Source organism: Pan paniscus, chromosome 10 (genome assembly GCF_029289425.2).
Source record: "Pan paniscus chromosome 10, NHGRI_mPanPan1-v2.0_pri, whole genome shotgun sequence".
Lineage (NCBI taxonomy): Eukaryota > Metazoa > Chordata > Mammalia > Primates > Hominidae > Pan > Pan paniscus.
In genome coordinates, this window is record NC_073259.2 from 94,778,280 (window position 1) to 94,798,854 (window position 20,575).

The 20,575-nt window shown below is 33.5% G+C and overlaps 1 protein-coding gene across 2 annotated transcripts in view; it reads right to left on the reverse strand.

Moving 5' to 3' along the window:
• MGAT4C (MGAT4 family member C) overlaps nucleotides 1-20,575 on the reverse strand; it is an 860,657-nt gene that overhangs the window by 760,126 nt on the left and 79,956 nt on the right. Inside the window, exon 2 of one of the 2 annotated variants that reach the window (XM_063593178.1) lies at nucleotides 10,394-10,459. The exons of the other annotated variant lie outside the window; for it this stretch is intronic. The gene's annotated coding sequence lies outside the window, so the exon portion shown is untranslated. The remainder of the gene's footprint in view (nucleotides 1-10,393; nucleotides 10,460-20,575) is intronic. 2 annotated transcript variants of the gene reach the window in all.

Here is a 20,575-nt window from a genome sequence, read left to right on the forward strand (position 1 = left end):
CTTACTAACAATTACTATTATCCTAACAACTCAATTTCAAATATGTCTTATAATTTTCTATTTTTTCAGCTCAATCCCTCTTAGAACCCAGCTCCAAGAATCTTTTGAAGCCACTGAAACCTTACCACTTTTCGTTATGTCTCCTTCCTCGCCCAACATTCATACTTCCCTTATTATCCGGCTTAAATTTTATTGCTAATCACTATAAAATCACTTCCTTAAATGCAACATTGTTTCCTATCTTATTTGTATAGTATATTAACTAAATCACCCCAACAATGATTGAAAACAGTTCTCCACATACTATTCATCTGCACCTCCACCAGTGAACGAGCCTGGAGGGAAAACCAAACACCCAGGACTGACTCTACTTTAAGATCATGAGCACTAACTCACATTGTATCATCCTAATTCATTCACTTTTTTACTGTACCTATATAGAAGTCTTCTGTACTATGTCCTCTTGCCTCAAAATTATCCACTGTCTGCTGTGACCACTTTTTCTACTTCACAGAAGAAAGAAAATCATTTAAAAGACAAATTACAAAAACTGTCTCTTCACATCCATTTTCCCACATTTATACTTGAATATTCTAATGTATTTTATTAGCATGGACTGGACCCTAAGTAAATACAGTCCTTCTATTGTGTACATAACCTTATCTCTTTCCTTCTCGTGGGCATTGCTCTAATAATTTTCCCATCTCTCTCATGAACCATCAAATTTTCCCATCAACTGGATCATATCCATCAACATCAAGCTAACTTGCAATTCTATAAAAAAAAAACCTGCCAATTTTATAAAGACAAATTATCTTGGCCCACTTTCTTTTCCAGCTATTATCTCATTTCTCTTCTATCAATAAAGTAAAACTCATTGAAATGGCTGCTTCGCTTGATTCCTTAAATATTTTTCTACCTATTTTCTTTTGGGCCAACTATCATCAAATTTTTATCCCCACAGCTCCAGCATAACTGCTCATTTTGTTGTTAAAATTAGTTTCTACAGTGCTAAATCCAATGGTCAATTTTCAGTACTCACCTTTTTTGGCCTATCAGAAGCAATTGGCACCATTGATGAGTCTAGCCAACTAAAATACTTTTTTTTTTTTTTTTTAACTCGGCCTCTTTCCTAATAACACACGGGCCTGGTTTTCCTTCTATTTTGCTGACTACGTTTCCTCAGTCTACTTTTTTCTTAAATCATCTAGAAAACCTCTAAATTTTAAGCTACCTCAAGATTCAATCTTTGAACTGTATCTCTATATTGATTCCCCTAAGTGATTTCATCCAGTTTCGAAGACAAATTCCATGCCAGTACTGATGCCTTTCAAATTTATGTCTCCAGCTCCTAATCCTTTCTGAACTCCAAACTTACTTGTACAACTACATAAGCTAGTTATATAAAATTTAATAAGTCAAGAACAGAGACCTTCACATCCACCCCTAAAATTTCCTGTTTTGTCTTCACCAACACAGTCAATAACAATTCTTTCCTTCCAGTTGCTCAGTTAAAAAAAAAAACAGACTTCCTTTGGTCTTTTATTTTTCTCTCACATACACAACTTGAGTAAATACTACTGGCATTTCTTTCAAAATATATCTCAGCAATTCTTGCTTGCACACTAGTCCAAGTCTCTTACCTAAATTTTAGAATAAACTTCTACCTATTTCTCTGCTTTTTCTTTTACTTTTTAGTCTATTTTAAAAAGAAGCCAGAGTGACCCTGGTTAAACTTAGGACAGATCACAATACCACACTACTGAAAAGGCTTTAATTGATCACTGTTTTCCTTTTCAAAGTGAATGCTAGGGCATTCTATTTGTTCTGTAAACTTACTTATAATCTGACTTTCTTCTCCTCATGGACTTCATCTACCACAACATTTGTACTCAGTCATTGCCTACTCCGCCTTTATAATTTCAAAACTGCATTAAGGTCACACACCACCTGAAGGTCTTTGATCTGGTTGTTCCCTTTTTCTGGATTCTCTCCTCACACATATTTGTTTTCCTTCATATCTTAATTTTTTAAATAATGTTTTTAGTGAGGTATTCCAGCCAAACTAACCCAATTAAAATTGTTATTTTAATTCTTAGACTTAAGATGTCCTTAACTTTTTAAAAAATTTTATCACTTGCTACTATTCAATATATGGATACTTTATATAGTTCCTTGGTTAATTTGTTTTCCTTCTAGAATAAATATCTTCATACAGGTGAGGATTTTTGACTGCTTTGTACAATAATGGATCCACAAAGCTGATACACAGAGCAGGTACTCAATTAATATTTGTTAAATGAATCGTGCCATTCATTCCATTTTATAGTCAGTTTCAAGTATGAAATTCAGTTTACATTCATCCAACTCATACGAGGAGTACATTACATATTGTTCAATTTTATTACTGCTTTTGGAAGTCAGCCTCTGTATCAATACAATTTCAGGACTGATTATTAATAGAAAATGTTAAGAATATGACATATATATCTATGCATTTCAATTGTAAAAATAAATTAAGTCCAAGACTGGGCTTATTAATTAGGACTTTGGGGTTGAATTTCCAACCTTGCCACAAAATTAGCTGGTCCTATGAATCTCTAAAACTGAAGAGGTTGAACACAAAAGCCCGTTTATATTTTTTTATGGTGTCCATGCTATTACTGGGAGAAAGCTCTTTTATCATAAAATTTTATTAAATATCTATTCATAGCTATAGCAGAAAGGGACAAAAGGAAGATTTTTGGTGTAGTAAGCATTGAATAAATGCCATCAAATGATTGTCGTTAGGGTATCCACTTTTATTTATTATTGTCATTCTAATTTTTGTCTTATTACTCTCCTTAAGATGGGTAAAGCAGATTTTTAATTCAGCTATGTTTCCCTGTGCAAAAAAAAAAAAAAAAAAAAAAAAAAAGTCTATATTATAATTGAGACAAAAGCTTTTTGGAAAGCAAACAAATAAGCTACAAATGATATAAACTTAAGTGCAAAGCAAACATTTTTCAATGTTTGTAGTACCTGTCCTACGGATATGCTGTTATAATTACAAGTCTATATTTTATTCATAATTAAAGAGTAAATTTCCAAATTCAAACACATTTTTATTCAACTTAAATTAAAATTTATATATTCAGATATAAATCATTTTTAGTCATTTACTCTTTTAATAACATCCAAACTAAATAAAGCATATATTCTCACTTAGGAAGAATATGTATATACAGCTAGCCCTCCATATACATGGGTTCTACAATCGTAGGTTCAGCAACTGCAGATGTAAAATATTTGGGGGAAAAAAAAAAGGATGGTTGCATTTGTACTGAACATGCACACACTTTTCTTATCATTATTCTCTAAACAATATAGAATAATAACAATTTACATAGCATTTACATTGAATTAGATATTATAAGTAATCTAGAGATTATTTATACTATAAATGAGGATATGCACAGGTTATATGAAAATACTACACTATTTTATATAAGGAACTTGAGCATCTATGGATTTTGTTATCTGCCTGGTGGTCCTGGAACAAGTCCCCCTTCGATACTGAGGAACAATTATTTTTGTGTGTGTGTGTGTGTGTGTATATATATTTATTTATGTATGCACACACACACACACACATATATATACACACACACATAAGTCCTAAGGCATATTATATATATATATATGTTTCTGTAAATTGAGAGTCTATTTATAATATAATATTCCTTATGAGCTATTCATAGCTAAAAAGCTTCTCCAAGGATGCTGAGTACTCCATTTTTATCCCCAAGTCCATAACTGTTGCTGATTCACAATCATTATTTTTGAAATTACAAAGATACTTGAAGCAAAATGTTCATTTTCATTTTAGCAAGAACCCTTCATTATTTCAATCCTTTTCCAAATTCTTTGCAGACAATGTTGAAAGCTATGTTCTCTTTTTATGAAGACAAAAGAATTAATTTTGTTTCAGATTATTATGAGAAATGTGGAGTTTTAGAATCTTTTTTTCTTTGAAAAAATACTACTTTTGTGATGGTTCAAAAGTTGTAAAAATAATCATGGTCATAAGGATAGGATTCATTATATTTTTATAATGCTTTTTGCTTTCTTTTGTAGATTTTGCTCAGTAGAAAATTTTAAAGCCAAATTGAAGAAAAGAAGTTTGTAGAAGTGTGTTTATAACACTGAAATAAAATTGAAAGACTAAATGTAAGCTTTTATTAACCAAAAAGATAATAGAGGGTGCATTTAATTAGAATATTAAATTAGAACAAATACAAATATATTTTTGAAATTTAATGCCACTTCTGATTTTGTAGTTTTTATGCATAAAACCATTTCTGCACAGTACATCTTTTAGAGTTGTTTGTACAGTAGAATGTCAATGTATGTTTTAATAACACTTCTATAATAGGTTTCTCAGAATTCACAGGATTTCAGAAAAGCCTCAAAGTCCTCATGGCCTTCAATAGAGCAATTCTTGTAAAATAAATATTGGTCTGGTCTTATTCTTAATGACATTAAGTCAAAACAAGTAATTTAGATACAAATGCTAGGGATTTGTTATTTGAATGCACACAGTTCTTTAGTAAAAATTATTGCATCCACTTTTTAAAAAGTAATTTCAACTTTTATATACAGAGAGTACATTTGCAGGTTTGTTACATGGGTATATGATGTGATATTGAGGTTTGGAATACAAATTCCGTCACCCAGGTAGTGAGCATAGTATCTAATCAGTAGTTTTTGAACCCACACCCACCTCTCTCCCTCCCTTATCTAGTAGTCCACATTGTCTATTGTTCTCATCGCTATGTTCACGTGTACTCAATGTTTAGCTCCCGCTTGTAAGTGAGAACATGCAGTACTTGGTTTTCTGTTCCTGGTTTATTCACTTAGGATTATGTTCTCCATACCCAAAAGAAAATAAATTGTTTTACCAAAAAGACACATGCACTCGTATGTTCATCACAGTACTGTTGACAATAGCAAAGACCTAAGGGCCCATCATTGGTGGATGGGATAAAAACAATTTAAAATAAAGACATTTAAAATGGTTTTAGATTATATTTTAAATTATTTGGTTTTATTTTCAGTTGTTCCAAGTTATCAAACATAGAAATTGCTGTATAATATTTTTATATGATCCTCTTTTGTCTCTTGAAACTATAATGCATATTATTGTTAAAATAACACACTGAATGTAGTAATTTCCTCACTTTTTGCATAACAGTAACTAAACAAAAAAGTGGCTTAGAAATATTAATTTAAAAATTGGAAAACCAACGTGTTTTGTTTGGTGGCATTTTAGTTATCTGAAGTGTAATGCTTGAAAATTGTTTTATATGATTGTCAAGAAGCAAAATAAAATTTACTTTTAACTCAGAATACAAAATGACTACGCAGAATCAGTCTCTGACACTACTCATAGAAAGCACCCCCAAAGATTTCAGAAATTTCATGCAAGAATAGTTTTGCTTGTGCACAATGATTCATCTTCCTCTTATTCCTACCCAACTGCCTGAGATTTTCATGTCATCTAAGGACTCTTCTAATCCTGAGATGGTACTTTTGAATAGGATCTCCCTTTAGAATACTAAATATAATAAAGAACTATCATGAACAGTAGAATTTATTTAACTCTTCCATAGTTTTAGACTACATATTTAAAAGTAAACAAGTAAAACAGTTTACAAAATTGTTTTCTGTATTATATTTAAACAACATTATTTTCACATATTTGATTATGTACCTTTAACTTGTAAGGCTTATTCGTTTATTTAGACATTGAAAATTAATAAGGTGGAGTTAGTCTATGGTTCTTTGCAGTTAATTTATATATTTATTCTTATTTCTATGGTTTCTTGGGTCACCTTCTGAGTTTAGGGTTATCAGAGATTCATATTTCATATATTATTTACCTCACACTGTACACTCCCCGATACAAGTTTCTGAAGAAAAGCATAGTGAATATTTGCTGATTAACTAAAACCAACTGAGAATAAATCTATCTTTGCACTCCCTATTTGGTATATTTTGTTGTTTGTAAAAATTCTTCCTTTTTCTCAAGTGCCTGCTGCATGTTCAGTATTTGTAGAGTATACTTCCTTAATTGATTAATATTAAGCATGGCTCTTTAACTTGCTTTAACCATTAAAGAAGGGGCAGATGAAACTTCAGAGTTAATAAAAAGTTGCATTTATGTGTTTCTGCTTAATAGTGACTTAAGAGATGTTGCATTTATGTGTTTCTGCTTCCACCTTGCTCCATGAGTATGACATGCCTCAGTTTGCCATTTTCGCTGTAGTCAGATTCCCAGAATGAATACACATGAACCAAACCCTGTGATCCGGTTTAGTCTGTTTAGCCTAAATGAGATTAGTGGACTTGAAGACTACTGAGATTAAATGAATAATTATTGAGCCATTGAGTTTCTGGAGGTTATGCAGCATTATCCTGGTAGAAAAATGGCAAACACTCCTTAGCATAGTTAATTAGTATATATTCAGAGCCTCTTAATAGAATTGTAAATAAATATGAAAAGATAGGAACCATCTTGGCATGTAATCAATAATAAAAAAAGAATACTAACATATCTTAAATCTTCCATCTTGATTAAATAGTGTTCACAGGTGATTTGTTATTCCCAAATTAAAGCTATTACACTGCACAGACATTTGCATAATATTTCAAAGAGCAAAATATGTAACACTTTCATTATTCCAAGAAAAATGTGTTTATGTATATATGTGTGTGTATGTGTGTATGCATGTGTGTATGTGTGTTTTGCATGTGTGTATGTGTATGTGTGTATGCATGTGTGTATGTGTGTATGTGTGTGTGTATGTGTGTGTGTGTGTTTAGAAGTGTCATTTCGGGGTCAGTCTCAGGTTACTCTCTGGCTTCCATTCAGACACAATAAGTACTGCAGAGTTAATATAAGCATTTCTTCACAAAGAACTAGGGAAATAGCCATACTGTGTAACTTTAAAACTTTTTTAACATTAGAGATAGATTATATACAAAGAAAATATATTCTCAATTATATATTGTTGAAAATTGCAATGCATACTTCAGTGATTTAATAACTTATGGTACATATACCTTTTATATTTTAAAAGATAATGTATCCCAGGGGAAAACCAGCTTTCTCTTGAAGAGATTATTTTACACTTGATGTAAATGTTTAGAAAGTATTGGCACAAAATAAGACATTACAGCTTTCACATAAGTTTTCTGGCTATGATAGATTTCTGGGTCCCTAAAGTTCCTGTTTTGCTAATTAGCCGGATAGTACGAAATAAAGACTCACAGGTATGAAAGCACAGAGAAAATAATGAATACATTTCCTTAATTTTACAGATTGTTAAACGAAGCCCAGGTTTTTCCAGGTTCATAAATTTTATTAAACTGCAAATCAATATCCATCCCAGATACCTCTTTGGTCTTCCATCTCTATAGGATTACTACTTAGACAGCTGACTCCTGAAATACTAGTCAGGCATTTGAAATTTGACAGCTGTAAAATTAAATTTACTTTTATTTTTCACAGTTAAGTGTGGCTGTCTTTTTTTCTTACTCAATTAAATTGTTATTAAGTATTAAGTAGTATGAACGTTGGTATCAGCAGGAAAAAGTGGCACACTCAAAATGTAGTGATTTAGGAGACTTTAATGCAAGGGCAGTTTCAGAGTATAAGGACAAGTTCAAAGAAACCAACAAGGCGTATGGAAGCACCCTGAGCTGAGCAACAGCAGGAGATATTAATATTACTTGGCTTGAGGCAGTGGGAAGGAACATGTACTGAAATTTACAGCAGGCTGAAGCTGGTGCTGTAGCTGCAACTACAAGAGAGTACTGCTCCACAAGAGCTGTAAAATTTGGTAGAGAAACTCAGCAAGGGCTAATTTATGGCCAGTTAGGGAGACAACCACGGAACTAAATAACTCAACTTCTTTCTACTCTACCATATTCTCTCCTGAGGATAGCTTCCATTACCCAGACTCAATAGGTTGCTAAGGAAAAAAAAATATGATTGATAAAGACAGTAAAGGTTTGTTTTCTGGTGCCAAAGCAGGGTGGGGAAGAATAAACGGGAAACCTAGAACGGTAAACAGAGTGTATGTAGCACACTTGTACAGTGTTTCAAGAAAGAAACAGAAGAATCTTGCAAAATCTCTCCTCCTTCACTCCATCCAAGTTCATAGTACATTTTGGTTCATCTAAAACTCCAGTGGAACTCTGCCTCTCCGTGGATTGGTTTAATGGATTGAAGCAACCACTGGTGATAAATGCCAGCTCTCAGCACTTCTCATAATGAGGTAAAAAAAAAAACACAAGTGATTTAGATTCTCCATTATTCATTATTCACTATTTCAAGGTGCTTTATTATGAAATCCAGGACATTCTTAGCATAACAAATCCAGAGTTAGGAGTCTATGAGTATGGATGTGGGTGTGTCTTTGTAGAACACACTCTGAGATTCTGTGTGGTAAAAGCTCTCCTTCAAGTGTGTCACTTAAAAAATAGCTGCACCACATCTGAGGGCCCTCCACCACAGTATGAACAATTTTATGACAAGGATCCAAACCCGACAACTAAAAAAAATTGAAACATAATAAGCTTAAAATGTGTATTGGTTCTGGGGAAGAGGCTGAAGTGACTTGTGGAAGAACCATGATGCAAATCCGTTCTGCATGCATCAGCCTGCAATCTCCTTAAGTACTCCTGGACAGTGAAGAGAATGTGCCTGCAGGTAATTACTGAGCTGGAGAAATAGTAAGGCTGTTCACCCAACCTTCTCTTCCCTAGAGGGTAGTTAGAGCTACACCCTATGGGGCAGAGAGGAAAGGGTGTACCACCTGTGTTACACCTGTGCAAAATAAAGTTTTTTTTTTAAAAAAAATGGGCTCTTCACCATCTACTGAAAGACATTTCATCTTTTAAAATGACATGGAAGGTCTGGAATAACTGAATGATACCAAGAAAGGCATACATATTTAGATTCAAAATGGTCATGTAAATGAAGGAGTTCGCATCTGGAGAATGAACAAATTTCTGTGTAATCAAAGTATTTTTTACTTTGAAGAACTGAAGACACATTTGGTATAAATGAAGTACCAATTTCAGAAGATATGCACATACTTCTTGAATATAATGTTGACTTTGCATTTCTACTTCTTATTCTGGAGTCCAACTTTACAATATAGCATGCATGGGTTTTTACAGTGTGGTTAAGTTTCAAAGGAAGTTAAACAGCAAGATAATAGTAACCCTTGGAAATAGAGGGGAAAATATATGAATGCCAGAAACATTGGCCTAGAAAACCAAATTTTTAGCATGATTTGTATCTGTTGAATGCTTAACTCAATGCCCATAATAATCATGTTTTGATTAATGGTGCATGAATGAATGAATGAGTAAATCTGGCTCCATTAAAGTATCTTCTTTTTAATAAAACTACAAAAATTTAAACTGAGAGTCCCTGTCTCTGGTAATGAATTTGTGTCAGAATCAAGATATGGAATGACTGAATACCCCCATATGAATCAATAAAGATTTCTTTCAGCTGTAGAAATAGAAATTCAGCTTCAGGAACTTAAGCCAAACAAAGATTTCAGGCATTTGTTTTAATGAGGCAGAATTATAGAGCTGTCTATCTCTAAAAAAGGGAACATCACCATTCTCTGAAGTGGTGTTTGCTCCAGCCTCGGTGAGGACTATTACTGGAGTTTGTTCTTCTAGAACATTTCATCCCCTCTCATTCACTCTGCTCACAGAAAGCTGGCATCCACATTTCCCAGTGAGTAGTCAATGCAGTGAAATTCTCTTAGTGCTGGCTAAATTTCTCTTGCTCTCTTAGACTTTCCTATTCAAGGCAGAGCAAGCACTTGTGGTATTGTCTGTCTATTTTCATTTCTTCTAACCCATTCTCCACAAGGCAGCTAGAAGGATCCTTTTAAAGCAGAAATTTTGTTGTGTTAAACCTCTGTTTAAAAACCTTTAGGGGCCCAGGGGCCTTAACACCCTTTAAATGCCTCTGAGGACAGTTCAAATGTACTGATTTATCCTCCAAAGCTTTTGGTGATCTGTTATTTATGTTGCTCAGGAGACCACAAGTATAATTTAAGGGTGGGAAAATTACCCACTGTACTGGACTACCCTTGTAATGAAATCCTCACACTCACTAAATCTTGGTAATACCACTTCTCTGTCATTCTGACATACAAAAACATCTCCAGAGACCGCCAAATGTTCCTGAGAAGGCTGGAGAACCTGTTCAGTTAGGACTATTATTCACTGAAATACTAAACTTCAAATACAGTGAATTATTCACAGTTCACTTAACAAACAACAATAATCATTTTCTCTTACAATAATCATTTTCTCTTACCTCTGATCCTTCTACATGCTCCTCACTCTTCTCTTCTGGAACAGTCCTTCACCTCCATAGACCTGACTAATTACAGGAAGATCAACAAATATCACCTTAGGTATCTTTTCTGAGCCCCCTCCAAATATAGGTAATGTCTCCTTCTGAGTTTCCATAGAGACACCTCATACTTACCCTGGATGTGATAATTTAACAAAATAGTATGATCTAATTACTTGTTTGTTTCGCTTGCTACATTTAAAGCCATTTTAAAGCAAAAATATTGTCTTATTCAGAATTGTGTTCTTGGTTTCCATCCTCTGATGTACTTACCAGGTAATGACTCATACTAGGTGCTTAAATATAAATGAAGTGATGAGGGTGGCACTAAACTTGGAACCTGATGAACTGAGTTTGAATCTGTACTTCAATACTATTTGTGTAATCTTGGACAAATCTCTGATAAACTCAGAGCATCCTCCAGTGCTCCTTATCCTGCAGGATTTCAGTGAGGATTAAATGAGTTAATGTATGTAAAATCTCTTTAAACACTGATTTATACTTAAAATCATTTTCAATTCAAACTATAATTTTCTAAATGTTAGTAGAAATGCCGTTGAGCCGTAAGTTGCATTTTCCTAAATGGCTTACAAACTTTCTGGACTGTGCAGCTTGTTAGAGAATTTAAATGGCTGTCCAACTAGGCGTGTATTTCAAAACAATTACTCAATTCAACTATTTAATCAGCCTGTACTTGTGTGGAGGTTGTTATAATTCATATTAAACTAGCTACTCACGAATAATTTCACAATTATTTCTCTTTAAAATTGTATTTTCTCTAAGTCCTCTAAAATTTTGTCCTAAATTGGATGAAACATAGCTAAATTATGAAAAATACAATAGCATTTGGACAGCTATGTGTTAACAAAGGTTTTAGGGCAATGATCTTTTTCTTTTTCAGAGCAAATTTCACTATAATTTTCTCTTAGTTAATATAATTGACAACAGTTATAGAGCTACTTGGCATTCTAAACATGCAGACATGTCTTTCGCTGTCTAAAGTAAAATTAAAAACTGCCAATAGTCTTTTATGTTCAGTGGTAGCTGGAAGGAAATTTTTTTTTTTTAAAAAAAGCTGGTAATAACTGGCTGATACGTGCAATTTGAAAGACGATAGACCTGAGTTGCGCGTATGAGGAAGGAATGACCCAAAGTACTGTGACAAATGCAGAAGAGAAACTATCCACACAATGAATGTGTGATGCTAAAGTCTTTAACAGTTAGCTCTGTAGCACATAAGTTACCCATCACAATTAATGTCAAGAAAGCTAATTTGATTAGCATCAATACTAAATTTATAAGCAAATAGGAACCAAGCCCTGTTTAACTCACTGCATTATTATTTATCAATTTATCAGTGGATATCTGATTAGAGAGATGTAAATACGTGCAAAATTCCTTTGACCAAGCCATGTGTAGCTCAAAGAAAAGGTGCTAAGCTTTGACCTATTAATAGGCTAAAGAGTCATACTAAGTAGTTGACTACTAAGGCACACTAATCTAGTCATTAGGACAGTGTCATCAACTCATTTTCATATAATATTGGCAATGAGAACTGTAACAAACAGTTCTAATTGTATAATTACCTTAAAATCTGCCTCTGGCCTCTGAATAATATCAAGAATTTATGATTATAGAAACTGGAAGCCTGGCGAAGAGCCAGAAATTAAACATTTTATTTCCAAGTCTACTCCTCAATGAAAGTTGAATCTCTAAGAATTTTGGCTCATGTACCTTACATGCAAATCTATTCAAGGATAATTGACTTTAACATTTAGGAAATACGTGATAAAAATACTACATGAGGTCAAGAGCCATGTATAAGAAGAGGAGGGGGAGCCCCAAGAACAAAACTGGAGGCCATGCTGAATTTTGGAAATCAGAGTAGGAGAATGAGTAGTCAGGGTCAGAAATACAGAGTGTGTCATATCATGTAAAGCAAAGAAACATATCAGAGGGAGATGGTAATCAATAACTGAGTATCCATAGAGACTTTAACTGTATAAGATGTGAATTTGACTATCTTGCTAGAGTTTGATTTTTTTAAACATTTACAAAGCCATATCTTAACAAAATTATCAAGAAATAAAGAAAATTTAAAAAATTTAGTATATTAGTAGGTAATTCAGCCAAAGAAGCTAGTAGGTGTTCACAATAGTTATTAATATTTAAAAGTGTTGAGTGCTTAATTTTAAATTTAAGCTGAAAGGAATATATTTTCTTTTAACCTTTTTTTTTTCCAATTACATCCAAGCTTATTTAAAAAGTAGCTGACACATTGTTTTCTTTTTGTCTACCCACTCATTCTGGTACTCACCCCATCTGGTTTACATATCGTAAACCTGCCTAAACTACACTTATTTCAGCAATTATCTTCTAGTCAGCAAAAATAGCTGCAAACAAACATGTTTAAAGTAATGTTAAGAGTAATCAGACATAATTGAATCGTGGTTTTTCTCAGTAGTCAAATATTTATTTGCTAACTTTCCATTCTTCTAAACAATAGATGCACTTTAAATATTTTATTCAATATTTAGTATCATATAGAAATAAATTAAGACAATATGCAACCTCTTGAGTACTTCAACAGATGACCAGTCTTGTGTCTTGTTAATTGTATTATATTGCATTAATTTGCATAAAATACATAGAAACTTTTGCGTCTGTAAGATGTCTAATTTAACCCTATAACTTCATTCAATTATTTTATGAGGAAATAGTATGTAATTGATCTTACTTTGACATGATTTTTCCTTTTAAAAGACAGTTCATTGCCCTCAAAAAATTATAAATTAGGTAACAGAAAGAAAACCAAACAATGTATCAGATTTTAAAATTTTCTCTTAATTTTTAAAAATGTCAATTTTACAACTTTCCTCCCCCTACTAAATAATTAAAGACAAATCTGGCTTTTATGTTAAACAACTTAATTCTAAGTAGATGGAAAACATTGCATCAGATGGCAAAGAATGCTGCCAATTTTGGAGATTGTGCAGTGTGAAAATAAAAACTTATGACTATCACTGCATAAATTTTAATGACTTCTACCTTTTTGAGGGAAGGCTTTTCTTCAGTAAATAGAGTCCCATTTAGCTAGGGCACATATTCTAACTGATGTCAGTAGCCAAGTTACATGTATGTTAATAGGCACTGAGAATATAGATTTGCCTGGGTTGAATGGTGAGGATTAAGGTTTATTCAGTAGGAGCAACTTTGGTCACCTTGAATCTCTGAAAGAATATCTCGCATATGGTTTGAGCATAGTAGGAATCAATGTATTTGTTGGATTGTTGATTTTATCTCCCTAGTTCCCATATGACTGAACTGAAATGAGGTATATCTTGTCAAAATTTAGACAAATGGGAAGATTCTTGAGAAGAGTCTATTAAGAGAGAGAAGAAATAATTTGGTTTAAGTAAGCCTCTGGTAACTTTATTCAAATGTGGCCAATCCTTTCATAAGAACTAAAGTGGAGTATCATAGGCAGGAACATATGTCCAAGGAAGGTTATAGCTCAGCTGAAAAAGCTGAAACTACCAATTACTCTTATCAGAAAAGTCCCTACATAGATGAGGCTGAATTCAGCCTGAAGACATGTTCTTGTTTGTACTGTATGGTGTCTTAAAAGTGAACTTGAATATCATTAGTCACGGGCTATACTTTCTACCCACTATTCCCAATCATTTTAAACGAGATCTGCTTTACCTTCATTATTTTTTGACTCACCTCCAAGGCATTTGAGTGTGAGATGCTTGCCTAGACAAACAAACAAACAAAAACACAACAAAACAAACTTGTCCATGGTAGTCTTTCAGTTTTGCCCAGAAAAAGATCCCAGATAACAATTCAAATGAAAATATTATATTTGGGAAGATATTATAGTAAAATCTACTAAGGGAATAAGAAAGAAATACAAGAGAAAAAGAGGTGATGCAAGTTGTGTTGTTATGCTAGTTACTAATATAGGTAACTTGACCTCAATTCTCTGGGGAGCTTTGCAAGTCGATATAGAACAAGGACATCCTAACCTAGGGATAAAAGAGGTAGTATATATTTTATTTTATCAACTCTAGTCAACAATTGTTGAAGGCTAATAGGGCAGAATTGGGAGGCATTAATTTTCAGAAACTTCAGGCCAGACATGTAGGCTAGACTTTAACAGTTAGAAATGCACCTGAAGGGTAAACTTTAAGGAGTATGGCCTGGTCAGCCAGCATCTACGAGAGCTTGTGTTTGTTTAAAGTGCTATGAGAGGGTTGTAAGTTACCTCAATAGCTCATACTGTAAGAGCCTTGCACATCATAAACCAAGGGGATGAGAACACAGTAAGGAGATCTTACAGATTAAGAACTTAGAACACCAGTGCCAGGAGAGGAACCAATGGAGGGAATGGGTTCATCACTGGTTTGAAAAATAGTTCCAACAAAATCCACTGGTATGCAAAATGTCAGGGTAGACAATCTACTAGAGAATATTCACTGAGGAACATTCTAGAAACTTAGGTTACTGCAGTGTTTCAGTTACAACACACTAAAGCAATCCAAAAAAATATAGAGCCATGTGGTCGTAGAAATTTTCTTGTACTCTACATTTTTTCTTGATTTCTTATGTCTATCAACTTGTGAGAATACTGCTGTACTTTTAACGAATATTAACCAGGTAAGTGTGCAGATGTAAAAATCCAATATCCTATGAAGATGTAAAATTAGAACAAAATCAAAGAAGATTAAGAACAGGTAAAAACTATTGAAATTTTAGCTTTTCCTTCCCACTCCCTGAATCCAGCCCCTGCACTCAGCTAAGTAATGGACATCTCAAGACAGACTAGCTTTGAATTTAAAGTGACTTATATTTATATCCTGAGTTTCTTATTTCTACCACTCTAATTAATAGCTTTAGCATAACTGCTATTTTCCATGAACTTCTTTATAGAAATACAAATTACAGATGGTGGTTTCTTAGAAAATTCAAAGCACATTGCTTAATTTATTGATGATTTGTAGTAAATTACACCATGTCAATAAGCAAATTAAAGCCTTAAGAAAGGCAAAATATCAACACAAGCCTATCCTCCTTCAGCTTTTGTTATGTAAATTGCTATAAAATGTGATAATACTATTATAATAAGGAAATAGAAGAGTATATTGCAAAATTAGGCTTATAAAATCTCAAAAGTTTTGTTAGGACCAGGCTTAATTCAGCATTTAACTGATATAAACCATATATTCAATAACATGTTTTAAGATATGAAGAATAAATGCTATTTATATTATTTTCATATGTCTTGGAGCACAATGAGACACAGAGACTTATAAAAGCATATCAAACATAATAATGATGTATCACCAGATTGAATGAGATAATTAAATTGTAATGCTCGCCAAGTAAAAGCTTCTATGTATTTTATATAGAAAAGTTATTTTGTGCTCTAAAGAGATATTTCTGGCCTGTTGGACTTATAATTTGTCTCTGTGAGATAAAGCTTGTATTGTTGAGTTAATTAAATCCTGTGTCTAGTGTTCAATCATTCAGTTAGTGACATTTAGTCTCATGAATGTTCCACAGTTTATTAGATTAGGAATTTTAAACACAAAATTTCATAAAAAGTGAATACATACACAAATACCACACTCTCTTGATTATTCCAGTTTTAAAATGACTTAAAATCAGATAACACTAATCGTCTAGTGTTATCAAGAATAGTCAAAGCAAGCAAGTTGCCACTAATAACTGCCTTGGCTATTCTAGGTCTTTTAGATTTTCATAATAGTTCTAGAATTAGCTTGTCAATTTCCATAAAATTCCTTTGTGAGAACTGTGATTGGAACACATGAATGAATTTATAGATTCATTTAGTGAATATCAATATCTTAACAATATTTAATCTTCCAACACATGAACATAGGATATCTCTCAATTTATTTAGCTTTTCCTTAATTTCTTTCAGCATTCAAGATAGCCAAATTGTTAAGATAGAATGACCATTAAAGATAACAGAATAGAAAGTCCAGAAGTAGACCCATGCATATCTAGACAACAGATTTTTGACAAAGGTATGAAGGCACTTCATTGAACAAATATACCCTTTTTAAAATATCTTGCTGGAACAATTGCCTATCCATATGCAAAAAGTAAAACTTCATTTCATACTTCTCACCATACACAAAAATTTATTTCAAATGGATCATAGACCTAAATGTCAAACCTGAAACAATAAAACTTCTAGAGGAAACATGGGAAAGAACTTCTATAACCTTGAGTTAGACAAAGATTTCAGAAATACATTACCAAAAGCATGATTTACAAAGACCAAATCTATAAACTAGACTTCTTTAATGTTAAAATTCGTGACCTATAAAAAACAATGTTGAGAGACTGAAAAGTCACTGTTGGGAGCAAGCCCCCCAAAGTCTGGCCATAAACTGGCCCCAAAACTGACCATAAATAAAATCTCTCCAGCAAGGTAACATGTCCATAATGGCCATAACGCCCAAGCTGGAAGGTTGTGGGTTTACAGGAATGAGGGCAAGGAACACCTGGCCTGCCCAGGGTGGAAAACCGCTTAAAGGCATTCTTAAGCCACAAACAAAAGCCTGAGCGATCTCTGTCTTAAGGGTGTGTTCTTGCTACAATTAATTCAGCTCATCCCTTCATTTCCCTTAAGGGATACTTTTAGTTAATTTAATATCTATAGAAACAATGCTAATGACTGCTTTGCTGTTAATAAATATGTGGGTAAATCTCTGTTTGGGGCTGTCAGCTCTGAAGGCTGTAAGACCCCTGATTTCCCACTTCACACCTCTGTATTTCTGTGTGTGTGTCTTTAATTCCTCTAGCACCACTGGGTTAGGGTCACCAGCCCGAGATGGTCTCGGCAGTCACGCAATGGGAGACTATTTCAAAGCATATATCTGAAAAAGGACTTGTAAAATATATACATATAAAGGACTTTCAAACTTCAATATTAAAAAACCCTCAATTTAAAAGGTAGGCAGATGGTTTGAACACTTTACAAAAAGATATGAGCAGAAAATAGGTGGATGAAAAGATGCTTGATATCATCAGTCATTAAGAAAATGCAAATTAAACCACAGTGAGAAAGTACTATAAATTTAGACTGCCTAAGATTTAAAAAGATTGACCATACTAAGTGTTGAAAAGAATGTGAAGCAACTGGACCACTCATATACTGTTGGTGTGGATGTAAAAATCACACAACTTTGGAGAATAATTTGACAGTTTTAAAAAAATGTAAACAAATAAGTACTACTCCTAAATATTTACCTGAGGGCACGAAAGCATATTTATATAGAGAGACTTGTAAGCATTCGTAGTAGCTCTACTTATAATAGCCCTGAACCAAAACAACCAAAATATCCATTAGCAGATGAAAGAATACATAATTTGTGATATTTCCATGCAATGGAATTTGACTCCTCAGTAAAATATAATGGATCCTTGTTATATGCAATAGCATAAACAAATCTCAAAATAATTGTATTGAATAAAAGAAGACAGATCAAAAGAGAATGTACTTGATAATGTCATATAAAAATTCTACAAAAGGCAGACTGATCTTTAGACAAACAGCAGCTAAGTGGTTGCTAGCAAGCAGGAGTGAAGGGAGGAAAGGATTGCATAGGGGCATTACAAATGGGGTGAGATGCATATTCATTATCTTGATTGTGATGTTAGTTTTATGGGTGTATACATATGGCAAAACTAATCAAATTGTAGACTTTAAATATGTGTAGCAATATTATAGCTCAATTATATCTCAATAAAGCTGTTTAAAAGATGAATGCACACAATCAGAATGGCAATTTTGTAAAGGGACATGAAAAATAAAACTGCCACATGGATTGCAGCCTGAGAAGAGATATTTTTCCCTGAAAATAGTCTATTTAGGAAACCAAATAACTATATTTATTGTAGAGTAAGAAGTTAGAACAAGAAAAGATAGACAAATTGACTGTATAATGGAATTAGGCTATATATTCCCAATATATCCATCTCTGTTTTAGGGCAGACTTCCACAGATAATTAAAAATTAGTGATGTTTTGATCAAACTTTCTGTGCCCTGGACAGAGCTGAGAAGAGTTTTGTCAATATTTTCCTCTGTTACTCACCTTCTTTGCTTCCATGATGGTCTGAAACATAATGGTCATTTTTTTTCCTTTACCTATGTTAACGTATTCAATCAGACTTTAGTTTTTAATTCATGGTGAGTCTCTCAAATAATTTCTTCACAACACAATGATGACTAGTTATATATATATATATCAACCTGGGTTAGGCTATAGTAGTCAATAATGTAATAAAATACTAATCTGTATGTTGCTGTGAAGGCATTGTGCAGATGTGGCTAAAACCTACAATTAGTTGACTTTAACATGGTTTTAGCAGAGCAGATTACTTTCAATAATGTGGATGGCCTCATGCAATCACTGAAAGCCTGAAGAGTAAATATGGGTTTTCTAGACAAATAATTTTGCCTCAAATCTATAACATCATTCCTGCATGAGTTTTCTGCTGAATGGCTTGCCTCACAAATTTTGGAGTTGTTAGCCCCACAACCATATGAGCCACCTCCTTACAATAAATATTGTAATATGTCTATATCTACATCAACATTTCTATACATCTGTATTACACTGATTATGGTTTTCTGGAGAATTCTGACTGATAACATTAGTAATATAATATGCACTGATTTCATAGATTTACTATGCAGAGGAATATCTTTCCTGATTTCCTGAACTGTGGCACTCTAATTTTCTCACGCCAGTGCTATAATAAGATCTTAATTAACACTTAGTGAATTATTTTTTCTTTTCTTTTCTTTTTTTCTTTCTTTCTTTCTTTTTTCTTTTCTTTCTCTCTCTCTCTTTCTCTCTCTCTCTTTCTTTCTCTCTCTCCTTCCTTCCTTCCTTCTTTCCTACCTTCCTTTCTTTTCTTTTCAGGGTCTCACTCTGGTTACCCAGGCTGGAGTGCAATAGTGCCATCACTGGTCACTACAGCCTCAACCTCCCCAGCTCAGGTGACTCTCCAGCCACAGCCTCTGAGTAGCTGGGACTAAGGGCATGTGCCACCACTCCCTGCTAGTTTTTTGTAGTTTTTGTAGAGATGGAGTTTCATCATGTTGCCCAGTCTAGTCACAAACTCCTGGACTCAAGCAATTGGCCAGCTTTGGGCTCCCAAAGTGTTGGAGTTACAGATGTGAGTCACAACGCCAGGTCTAGTAAACTATTTTCATGATTATTTTAAGATAATTATGATCATTAATATTTTAATATATATATAATTTTTAAAGTATTTAAAATGTTTTATTTCATCTTATCTGAAAATACATGTATTAGTCAGTTTGGGTTGCCATAACAAAATACCATAGGCTGGGCAGTTTAAACACAGAAATTTATTTCTCACAGTTCCAGAGCCCAGAAGTGAAAGATCAAGGCTGGCCATTGTTTCAAAGTGTTCTTGTTGAAGCTTATGAATAGCCACCTTTTTTCTGTGTGTTCACAAGGTTTTTCCTTGGTGAGTTCATACAGAGAGAGAGCAGGATAAAGCTCTCTGGTATCTCTTCTTATAAAGGAACTGATCCCATCGTGTGAGTCCCGCCTACACAACCTCATCTAACCATGGTTACCAACCAAAGGCCTCTATCTTCTAATATCATAACCTGGTGAATTAGGCCTGCAACATACGATTTTTTTTTTGAGTTGGGGGCATAATTCAATCCACAGGGATATGCTCCCCTCTAAATAACACTAATAACTGATTTTCCTAGGAATTCTACATTTCCTAAAATAGTCTTGCATATTTTGTCTCATTTGATTTTAACGGCCACTCTATCAAGTATAAACTGAATAGCATATCACTATATTTCATAGGAGGGAAAGAAACTAAAACTAAAAAAGTTAAATGACTTCCCCAGCACAACTGTAATAACAGATACAAGAACTATTTCTTTCTAAGTTGTTGCACTATTCTTATTTCGCCACACCACATTCCCTAAAAACATCTTCAAATCCATAAAATGATGATATAGCTGTATGGAGTACAGAGTATAAAGGCAGGTGCAATATAAGGTCCTTGGTTCTGGCATGTCTACTGACTTTGCCCTCAAAACCCTGAAAGAT